At 48.9% G+C, this 11,165-nt stretch overlaps 1 pseudogene; it reads left to right on the top strand.

The window, feature by feature from the left end:
* Positions 1-2,328: 2,328 nt before the first annotated feature.
* Positions 2,329-10,447, top strand: LOC130021309 (patatin-like phospholipase domain-containing protein 4; annotated as a pseudogene).
* The last annotated feature ends 718 nt before the right edge of the window (positions 10,448-11,165 follow it).

Here is an 11,165-nt window from a genome sequence, read left to right as displayed (position 1 = left end):
GCATGTGGTTTTGTGTGTTTGTGTGAATGTGTCAGTATCTGGGTATATACGTCTCTGTGGGTGCATGTAGTTTTGTGTGTCTTTGTGTGAATGTGTCAGTGTCTGGGTGTATATGTCTCTGTGAGTGCATGTGGTTTTGTGTGTGTTTATGTGAATGTGTCAGTGTCTGGGTGTATATGTCTCTTTGTGTGCAGGTGTGTGTCCTGTCTATATATTGTGTGTCTATGTGTATATCTGTGTTTTGTGTGTGTGTGCATGTGCCTGTTTGTAAATTTATGTTTCTCTGTGTCTGTTTCTGCATATATGTGTGTGTTTTATTATTTATCTATGTCTATGTATATAGCTGTATGTCTTTGTATGCATGTGTAAGTCTGTACATTTTTTTGTCTCTGTGTCCATGTGGGTGTCTGTATATGTCAGTGTATGTGTGTACATTGGGTGTGTATCTGTGTACATGTCTGTGAATCTGTTTGTGTGCCTTTCTTTATGTTGTCTATGTATCTTGAGTGTGCATGTGTCTGTATATCTGTGCATATTTGTGTGTCTATGTGTTTATATCTATGAAAGTGCATTTGTGCTTGTTGTGTGTATTTCTGTTATATGTCTGTGTTTGGAGATATGTTCACATGTATCGTGACTATGTATATGTCTGTGTTTGTCTCTGTGTGTTTCTGTCTATAGGTCTGTGTTGTTTGTATGTCTGTATGTTTGCCTGTGTCAGTTTGTGCCTCTGTGTTTCTGTGTTTATACATGCATGTCTCTATATATGTGTGTGCATGTGTGTGTATCTGTGTTTCTGCCTGTTTGTCTATATGATTGTGTCTGTGTCTTTGTGCAAATTTCTGTCCATGTATGTCTGTGTTTGTTGTGTGCATGAGTCTGTTTAAATGTCTCTGTTGTGATTGTGTGTGCATGTGGCTTTATGGCGATGAACATATCTATTTGTATCTATCTATATGTCTGTATATGAGTGTTCATGTGTCTCTCTCCATGTATATAACTGTTGGTTTCTGTGTACATGTCAGCTTTTGACTGTGTATATGTCTGTTTTGTTTGTGTGTGCATGTAAATGCGGTGTATATGACTATGTTTGCATGTAAATGCAGTGTATATGACTATGTTTGCATGTGTCTGTGTGTCTGTATATGCCTGTGTTTTCTGTGTGTGGACTCATGGGCTCCGCAGATGGGCCGGTGGCCCCTGCACCCCAGGGAGCCCCAGGCACCTGCTCTGGGCACGCAGCTACAGCGGCACACTGTCCTCCCATTGTTCATTGATTTGCGCGAGTGGGCCCAGTAACATTGTGAGACTTGTTACTGTGTTTGGCATATAGAATACATCATGGGTAGCTTGCCAGGCTCTGCCGTGCAGGCAAGATACTCTCGGTAGCTTGCCGGGATCTCCAAGAGGGGTGGAGAAATCGAACACGGGTTGGCCATGTTGGCTGTGTGCAAGGCAAACGCCCTACCGCTGTGCTATTGCTCCAGTCCCATATGCATGTAAACACAATGGAAAGAGTTCAGGATTGCTTCAGAGGGGCAGTTTGCAGGGTTGCATGGTGCAGCACTGCTAGGAGAGGGTTATATCAATTATGTAGATACAGTCTCACCCTGGCCAGGCCTGGGGGTCAGGGGCCGCTGTTTCAAATCTGCTAAAGCATCAGACGTTTCTATCGAGACAGTAACATCAAGCTTTAGAACTGCTGCCCCCACCAACCCCTGTGCTGTTGGCAAACTGGAATGCATTCCATTGGGATCCTCAGGAATTCGGATCTCTGCAGATGTTACTTTTTTTGGCATCTGAAATTCTGATCTCAGCAGATGTTATTTTTCTCTACCCTCTCTCCGCACTCGCCCCCGCCAAAGTTCCATAAAAATCTAGGCAAAATAATAAAATCAGAACGGGGAGGGGGCAAATACCTTGGGCCTTATCCGTGTTTCTGGTCAAGGAATAAAGAATACAAAAATTAGCACCAATATAGCCATAGTAGATGCATCCTCAGGGGTCAGTTACGGATCTGTTGACACTATTGGGTCCAGGTGAGAGAGGAGAAAGAAAATGTTCCCTGAAAAGTTGTGTGTGTGTGTGTGTGTGTGTGTGTGTGTGTGTGTGTGGAAGGGGCAGGGAGTTGGCAACTGGGGGCTTCCCAGAAAGTCTTCGTTATTAATTGGGCAGCCTGGGGGTGACATTCCCCATTCCCCTGGGTATGACATTCCCCTGGCTATGACAGCTTGTAGCAAAAGATCCCACTTTTTCAGATGATCCCAGTTTACCTAAGTCTCTGTTTTTTTGGTCTGTTTGCTTTCTGTTGCAGCTTCCGCAGTTACAATGAAGCACATCAATTTGTCCTTTGCCACCTGTGGGTTCCTGGGCATCTACCACTTGGGGGTAGGTATGCCCTTTGCAAGCACGGCAGGAAGCTGCTGAAGGACGTGAAGGCCTTTGTGGGCGCCTCTGCGGGCTCCTTGGTGGCCACAGTCCTGCTGACAGCACCGCAGAAATTGGAGGTAATTCAGTGGGAACGAAGGCCGCTCCTGGTCTGGCCATTCAGAAGGGAGGACAGAAACCTCCTCTTGCAGAAAAACCAGCCAGCAAACCTCCCCCCACTCCCCCAACTGGGCATCAGGCTCAGCCGCAGAGAGTTTGGATTACATGCAGACACTCCGGATTCAGTTCCTGCCCACAGCCCCACAACCACACACACACACAGAAACACAAAGATACACATAGGCACAAACACATAGACAGACGTACACACAGACACACACATAGAAGTGCACAGACTTACACACATAGAAATACACAGAGACATATACACAGACTCGCACACAGACACATATGTAGAAATACACAGTAACACACTAATACAGAGACACAGATGTACACACAGAGACAGACACAGCATATAGAAATGCACAGACATACACAGACAGACACTTAGAAATACACAAAGACACAGACACACAGATTCACACAGACACATAGGAATACACTCACACACAGACACAGAAATCGTTCCCATCCCTTTTCAGGGTGGCGAGGGCCTCAGGTTGAGGGAGGAAGCAGCAGAAGAATTAGACGTGAGATATTTCCTGGGTTCCCCGCGTCTGGGCCAGCTGGGGCCGGGACAGTTTCAGAACCCAGGGGGCGAGGGGTGGAGACTGGAGGTTGGAGAAGCTGGCTTGCCCAGGCCCAGAGCAGGGTGGCAGAGTCGGAAGTTTGGGGTCCAGCCACATGGGGCAAGGGGGAGGGTGCAGGATGCAGGTGCTTTTCACAGAGAACTCAACTCTGCATCCAGAAACCAACGCATCCATCTGGACACCCCCTACCCCGCGGGCAGTCACTCTTCCTAATCTTTCAGGAATGTAAAGTGTTCATCTACACGCTCACTGAAGAAATCCGCGGGCAGTCCTTCGGGGCCATGACGCCTGGCTACGACTTCGTGGCCTGACTCAGGTCAGTGGCCCCCACAGCCCACCCCACCCCTCCCAGCCCACTTTCTGCCAGGGCCCTGCCTGGGGCCTACAGACGTGTGGGGGTGCTACGCGTGCCTGTTTATGCCCTGCAGGTGTGGGATGGAGTCAATCCTCCCCGCCAACGCCCACCAGCTGGTCCATCTCCAACTGCACGTGTCCATCACCAACACCAGGACCAGGCAAAACTACTTGGTGTCCAGCTTCAGCTCCTGGGAGGACCTCATCAAGGTTGGCGGTGCCCATACTGGCTCCTGATGCCGCTGCCCAGCACTCGGCCACCCTCCCTGCACCCTGGCCTCGCCCGGGTCCTGTTGGTTCACTGTCCCCACGTGCGTGGGACACAGCGTCCTGCTATAGCTCACTGTTCCCACGTGTGTGGTACACACTATCCTGCTATAGCTCACTGTCCCTGCATGTGTGTATACACTGTCCTGCTATAGTTTACTGTCCCTGCTTGTGTGTATATGCCATCCTCCTATAGCTCGCTGGCCTCACGTGCATGATACACACCGTCCTGCTACAGCTCATTATTCCCATGTGTGTCGTACACACTGTCCTGCTATAGTTCACTGTTCCCGCATGCATGGTACACACTATCCTGCTATAGCTCACTGTCCCCGCATGTGTGTATATGCCATCCTGCTATAGCTTAATGTCCCTGCGTGTGTGCATACACCATCCTGCTATAGCTCACTGTCCTCATGTGCATGGTACACAGAGTCCATGCACACACGGAGACATGCAGGCAAGGGCACACATGGAGACATGCAGGCAAAGGCACGCATGGAGAGTTTGTCTGGGAAGAGCCGTGGGGAACAGGCTGAGATGGGTGGGGGCAGAGACGCTTGAATGTGGCACTTGGGTGTCACCTACAGCTGCCCCTGTGCACGAAGGCTGTGACCGCAACTGCCGGAGGAAACGGACCCCCAGGAGAAATGAGTCCGTGACTTCCTAGGTTCCAGCATCACTCAGTGCCCCTCAGGCCCAGGATCCTTCTACTCTGGCGTCCCGGCATAGAGAAAAACATTTCCCCATATTCTTCTTACCATCAGCCGTGGACTGGCATACTGCAAAGGGAGAACCTGCCCGGACATGCCTGATTTGTTCCTGCAGAGCAGAACTCAGAACAGAGGATGAGCCCCCAGAGGGACAGTCAGTGTGACTCATCTGAGCTCGGGGCCAGCTGCTGAATTTCTCGGGCTCCCGGGAATGCCCATGGGTGGCTGGGAGCACGTCCAGCTGCTGAGTGGCCTGCGCAGTCTCTCCCTCCCAGGCAGAGATTGGGCCTCTTGGCCGCTGCACCCCGCATTTCCTAGCCCCCACCAGAAGCCCTTCGTTGCACCTGTGGCTTATTGGGCCAGCGAAGGGGAACACACAGCCAGTGTGCATTGGTCACGGTCATCTTGGGACCCCAGGGAGTTGTTCCAAGGTGTTTCCAACATGGCCCACGAGGTGCCAGGGGCTCCAGATCTGCCAGCCCATGTGAGATGAATGGGGCCCGGAGTGATGGTCCAGGGGGGAGGGCATGTGCCTTGCCCGGGGAACCCGCGTTCCATTCCCGGGGCCCCATAGCGTCCCCCAAGCTCACCGAGAGTCATTCCCGAGGGCCTCTTTGGGCAGGTGACATTGCAGTGCTCACTTTTAGTCTGGCTCCTTTTGCCTCCTTCGTGTGACATGCCACCCTCCTGCTGCCAAGTGCAAGCTCCTCGCTGGTGGCCTGAGGTCAGAGACTGCGGGCATGTTTGGGCCCCGAGGCTCACCCATTGTCTCTTCTCCGCCCACTCAGTTGCTGCTGGCTAGCATCTTTGTGCCCATCTACACCAGGCTGACACTGGTTAAGCACAAATGGCAGATAGGTGCTTCCCTGGCAAGGACTGGGAAGTCCCGACAGTGCTTGGCCTTGGGAAGTCACGCACGAGAAGTATTTGCACGAGAAGTCAGCCAGCGGTATGCGGTTTCCTCCAAGAATAGTGTGGTGTGTGGTTTTTCTTTAATCTCTTGATCACTTGACTTCCCGTTAATCATTGATTTGTCGGGCGGGTGCCAGTAACATCTCCATTTGTCCCTGTCGCATGCTAGTGTAGCCCAATGGCATCTGTTCATTCTAGGAACACGAAGAGCCTCAAACCAATTGTTCAGGATCTTGACGAAAAAGTCTGACCATCTGGTAGTTGGGCGGCCACGCAGTCTATTTACATCCCATGGAATCCAGTCAGTAACAGCTCTAGTCCAGCAGTCATCTCCAAATCTCTGTATGTGTCCAGCCCATCTGATTTTTGACACCTTGGCAAACGAGACAGGGTCTCTGATTCTTGATTGTCGACAGAGGTTGGAAATCTGAACTCTTTCCCTCATTTGCATGAAACGTGACACTCCAAGCATAGCTCTTTCAATTCCTCTTTGGGAGACCTGAATAGCATTCTCATCCTGTTTGTGTAGGGCCCAGGTCTCTGAGGTGTATGTTAATACAGGAAGAACAGTGGAATCAAACAGATGTGCCCAGAGCCAGAGGTTCTTCATTCTTTTAGCTATTTCTTCGACGCTCTTGAAGGTTTTCCAAGCCACTCTCTTCCTCCTGCGCAACTCAGATGCCAAGTCATTTGGCATGTTGACTTCTTCACTTAGGTACAAATAGCTGTTGCATTCAGAGATAGTCATTCCATTGAGAGTGAATGGAGCATCAGGAATGAGGCTGTTTCTCATAAACATTGTCTTCATAAGATTTACTGTAGTCCGACCTTTCCACACTCATGGTCAAAGTCCTCCACTACCTCCACTACCCAGCCACCACCACGCTCCAGGACGCTTTCTGGACCTCGTGGCCGCGAAGTGGCCATGCGACACATTATAAGACACTTAATATCCATCTTCAAAAATTGCCGTACAGATTTGATAGGGTTCAAATATGGTTTGAACCATGGGAACTCCTAAAAGGGTGATTAGAGGCCGCCCCAAAATCCTCAATCCCTCTCGGAGAGCCTTGCAAGCTACCGAGAGTGTTCCATCCGCACGGCAGAGCCTCACAAGCTATCCGTTGTGTATTTGATATACCAATACCAGTAATTACAATGTGTCTCATTCCCCTGACCCCGAAGGTGTCACCAATATGGCAGAGCTGAGAAGGATGAGGAAGGAGAGGTTGATAAAATACCAAGGCCAAGCTAGGCTGCCAAAACGAAGGAAGACAAAAATAATTGTCTGTATTTTCAATGCATGTATGCTAGCATCAGATACATCCATCAAGAACCTGATGATAAAAGTGTGAAAGATAAAATACGACATCATAGGTCTGACCGAGACAAGAAGGCATCAATCACCTCACGCCGTTTTCAACACTGGACAAGAATTGTTCCTCGGAACATGTGATAAAAGAGGAGTTGGAGTCGTCGGTGTCCTTGGCAACACAATCTTGGCCATAAGCATTGATTCATTCAAATGCCTTATAATCTGAATCGGACTTTTATACCTGAATAGATGTGGCTCACTGCCGGCAGTTTCTATCTTCGTTGTGTATGAACAAACATCCAATTATGACTAAGGAGAAATTGAGAAGTTCTACATGGAGCTGGAGAAGTTCTATAAAGAAGACCACACCTTCTACAAGATCATTGTCTGTGATTTTAATGCCAAGATAGGACCGAGAAGATCAACCGAAAAACTCCACATAGGGACCCATGGCTTAGAATGGAATGAACAGGGTGAGAGACTATCTGAGTTCATCAATTTGACCAAGACCATCCATGGAAACTCGCAGTTCCAGAAGGCTGAATCTAAACGTTGGACATGGGAGTCTCCTGGTGGACACTTCCACAATGAAACTGACCACGTCATATTCAATTGATGGTTTTCCCTGACTGATGTTGCTGTTGTCCCAAAATTCCAAACGGGATTGGACCACTGTCTCATTCGTGCAAAATTCTACTTTAGAGAGTGGGGAGAAAGGGCTACAAAGTTTAAGAGGAGAACTCCCAGAACAACCACCAACTGGGAGCTCTTTGGCACTAATGCTGCAACATGGGAAGATGGCATTGTTGACAACATTGACGAGGAATACGATCGACTGGTTCAGCACCTCCATGATTGTGCAAGGAACGCCAAGAGAGAGATAGCCACAAAAAGAAGACTGTCTTAAAAAAACTCTTAAGCTTATTTGCCAGCGTGGTTTGGCGCATGCCTCAGGTAACTGCAAGCAAACGTCCAAGCTTGCAAAGCAATGCAGAGATGTGATCAAGGAAGACCTCAAAGAGAGAAGAGCAGAAGTACTGGTAGATGCGACAGAAGCTAGGAAAAGCATTCGTAATGCCCGTCTGTCCTTCGCCAACTACAAGACCAAGATGACTACCCTATGACATCCTGATAGATCTATCACATCTTCCAGAAGGGCACTGGAGAATGTTATCCATGACTCATACTCAGATCTCTTTGATAGCCATGTCCACCTGCCCACATACCAAATTCCACAGGATGGATATGTTGTTCCCAATGTACTCCCTCCCAAAATCCAACACGCCATTTCGTGGGTAAAGAAATGAACAGCACCCGGCCCAGTCAAGGTCTGACCTGAACACCTGAAGAACCTGCCATCAGTACTCATCAATACGCTGACTTGGCTCTTCACATGCTACCTGTCTGAATGCAATTTTCCGTCCCAGTGGAAAACCTGCAGGACTGTACTACTGTACAAGAAGAGAAACACCTACAACATTGGCAACTATCGCCCAATTTGTCTAGTGTCCGTCATCTACAAGCTGTTCACTCGAGTCATCCTGAATAGGATTGGCAGAACACTAGATGGAGGACAACCATGCGAGCAATCTGAGTTCTGCAAAGGAGTCAGCACCATTGACCATATCCATACGTTAAACAAGCTCATTCAGGTTTCTCAGGAGTTCAATATGCCGCTCTGTCTAACATTCATTGATTTAAAGAAGGCCTTTGATTGAAGTAGTCATTGAAGCCCTAGCCAATCAGGGCATTCAAACTCAATACATAAGGATCCTCTGTGAGCTGTATTACAGATTCACTACCAGGATCTCAAAGAAGTAATCATCAATGTCAAGAGAGGGGTTCAGCAGAGTGACACCATTTCACCTAAACTCTTCAGTGTCACCCTCAAGAACATCATGAAACAACAGGAATGTATTTCATTGTGTCTATAGTTCATGGAACTTCTTGATCCGTTCCTCTGAGCCTTGGGAAGACAATTCCCCAAAGAATGCATGCAGGTGGCCGACTGACACATGCCATGGACATGCTTGTGTCCTGGGGAGTTCTGGAACACAGCACCAGAATCGTGTTTCTGATGTAGAGTCGGTCCCAGTCTTTCCGCCTAAAGTATCCAGAGCTGACCCCTCTCATGATGAGGACGAGCTATCACAGCATGACTGCAGCCAAGACACAATCTTTGCTTCTACATCACATCCCATCTGATCTGCAGTGCCCTTACTGATTTTCTTCCCATCATTTCACTTGTTAGTTCTTCAAGTTTTGTTGGAACAAGCAACATAAAGTCAATTTGGTATGTGCTCGCAGGGAGAGCTTGGGATTGGGAGGAAAACTGGGATTATTGGTGGAAGGAAGGTCACACTGGTGGGGTTGGAACACCAAATGCTGGAAATAACTGTACAATGAGCAGCTTTATAAATCACAATGTTTTTGATGAAAATCAATAATAATAATAATAATAATAATAATAAAAGGCACGTTTTTTCCTGCTCTCTGAGCTGTTGCATGGGGAAAGGGTGTCACCCCATGATTTACAGAGGACAGACAGGGACATTCTGCCCACAAAACTACAGTGCCATGATTACTTGTGACCGAGTGGAGACATTACTGGTGCCCACCCGAGCAAATCCATGAAGAACGAGATGACAAGTGACAAGTGAATCCCCTCTCTAAAGAAGGGGATTACAATTTTTTTAAATCCCAAATGTTTGGGAAGCCTGTGTTATCTCTTGAATATGTTTCTCTCTCTCTCTCTCTCTCTCTCTCTCTCTCTCTCTCTCTCTCTCTCTCTCTCCCCACTCCCTCCGTTCTTCTCCATCCCCCCTCTCTGTTTCTCTCCCTCCTCCCCTTCTCTGTTTCTCTGTGTCTCTGTCTCTCTTCCTCCCCTCTCTGTCTCCTTCTTCATTCCCCTCTCTGCTTCTCTCTCCCTCCCTCTCTTTCTGTCTCTTTCTTCCTCCCTCTCCTTCCCCCCCTCTGTCAGTCTCTCTCTGTCTCTCTCTCTTTCCCTCCTTCATCCTCCCCCCTCTATCTCTCTGTCTCTCCCTGTCTGTCTCTATCCATCTCTCCCTCTTTCTCTCTTCCCTCCCTCCCCTTCCTTAAAACCTCCCAATACAGTCTGTTTTTTCGCTTGACTGCTGTGTCCTTCTGGAATCCCTTAGAGCAGAGAGGCCTGGGGGAGCTTGAGGATTTACTTCCTTTACTCTAGAGCTGTGGCTGGCTGAAGCCTGAGCCCGTGGCCCCCGAGAAATTGGGTACTGAGAGTAACTCCCATGCAGCACCCAACAAGGAGATATAAGGTGTAGTCAGTGTTGGCCTAGTGGGAATGGCAGGACATAAGGTGAATGCCATGCAGGGGCTCATCGCAGACGTCACCAGTTGGAGTCTTCCCAGCTGGTGCCAGGGTGGCAGAGGCTGATGGGAAGAAAGTGGCAGGTTCCCTTCTCAAGGCTGCCGTCTCTCTTCTTCAATGGACATAAGAAACCTGGGCACCCCACGGGCAACATAATCACGGGATTCTGCATCCAGTTGGGTGGACGCTGGCCTGGAGAGTGTGCACTCTGGCCGGCTGATACTTCACCCAACCTTGAAGCCCACAGGAAGTTGCTGGGCCACAAACAAAGGATCTTGCTGAGCAGAGAAGATTCCAGCAAAACATCGTGCAAGATAAAAAGCTTCTGGCTCGGGTCCAGAAGCTCCGTGGACAAAGAGTCTTCCGGATATTCCAAAGTGATTGTCTTGGCAACTGATAAAGCCGAGAGGGGCCGGCATCTTCGCACAGAACCGCTGAGTTCACAATGGTCAGGCCATTGTGTTGACACATCCACAGAAAAAATGCAGAAGATTTAAAGCAGAAAGGGGAGAAAACAGGGTTGAGGAGTTAAATGTTAATGCTGACAGTGAAAAACAAAATCCCTGAAATAAAATTGCATTCCACGATATTAACATGCCATGCACCATTAATTCTGTGGAATGCACAGGAAAATCTGCATTACCCCCAACCCCTGCCTTCAGGTGAGGACTGACCTTGCATCCAGGACAGCGAGTGAGTGTGCACGAAAGACTTCAACTCTCTTGTGCCATGCTCAGTGGGCACTGCTGAGGTAAAGGGGCAGGAATACATGGTAAGAAATAATGACTCTTTAAGTGTAGTCTCCCCGCCTTATCCAGATGGAATCCCGGTGATCATGAGCTTCTAAAAGCAAGGCTCTGGTATGTGGGTGTCAGGACTAACTCTCCAAACCACATGGCAGCACTGGAACCAGGCAATTTCATCCCAGCTTCCTGTCCACTCCTGATGCCGGGAGTCACGCCCTCAACCTGCCTCCAGGAACCATCTTGCCGCACATACCAGTGAAGATCCCAGAGGGAATCACAGCACTGGAGATTTCTCCAGACTCGATACCAAGCTGACTTCACCGCAATGCCCCAGATGGAGCAGGTGCAGTCGCCCGCCTTCTCCAGGTG

The sequence above is a fragment of the Sorex fumeus genome, unplaced genomic scaffold (genome assembly GCF_029834395.1).
Source record: "Sorex fumeus unplaced genomic scaffold, SorFum_2.1 ptg000015l, whole genome shotgun sequence".
NCBI lineage: Eukaryota > Metazoa > Chordata > Mammalia > Eulipotyphla > Soricidae > Sorex > Sorex fumeus.
The sequence above is the reverse complement of the archived record's forward strand: the minus strand, read 5'-3'. Positions and strand labels throughout refer to the sequence as shown.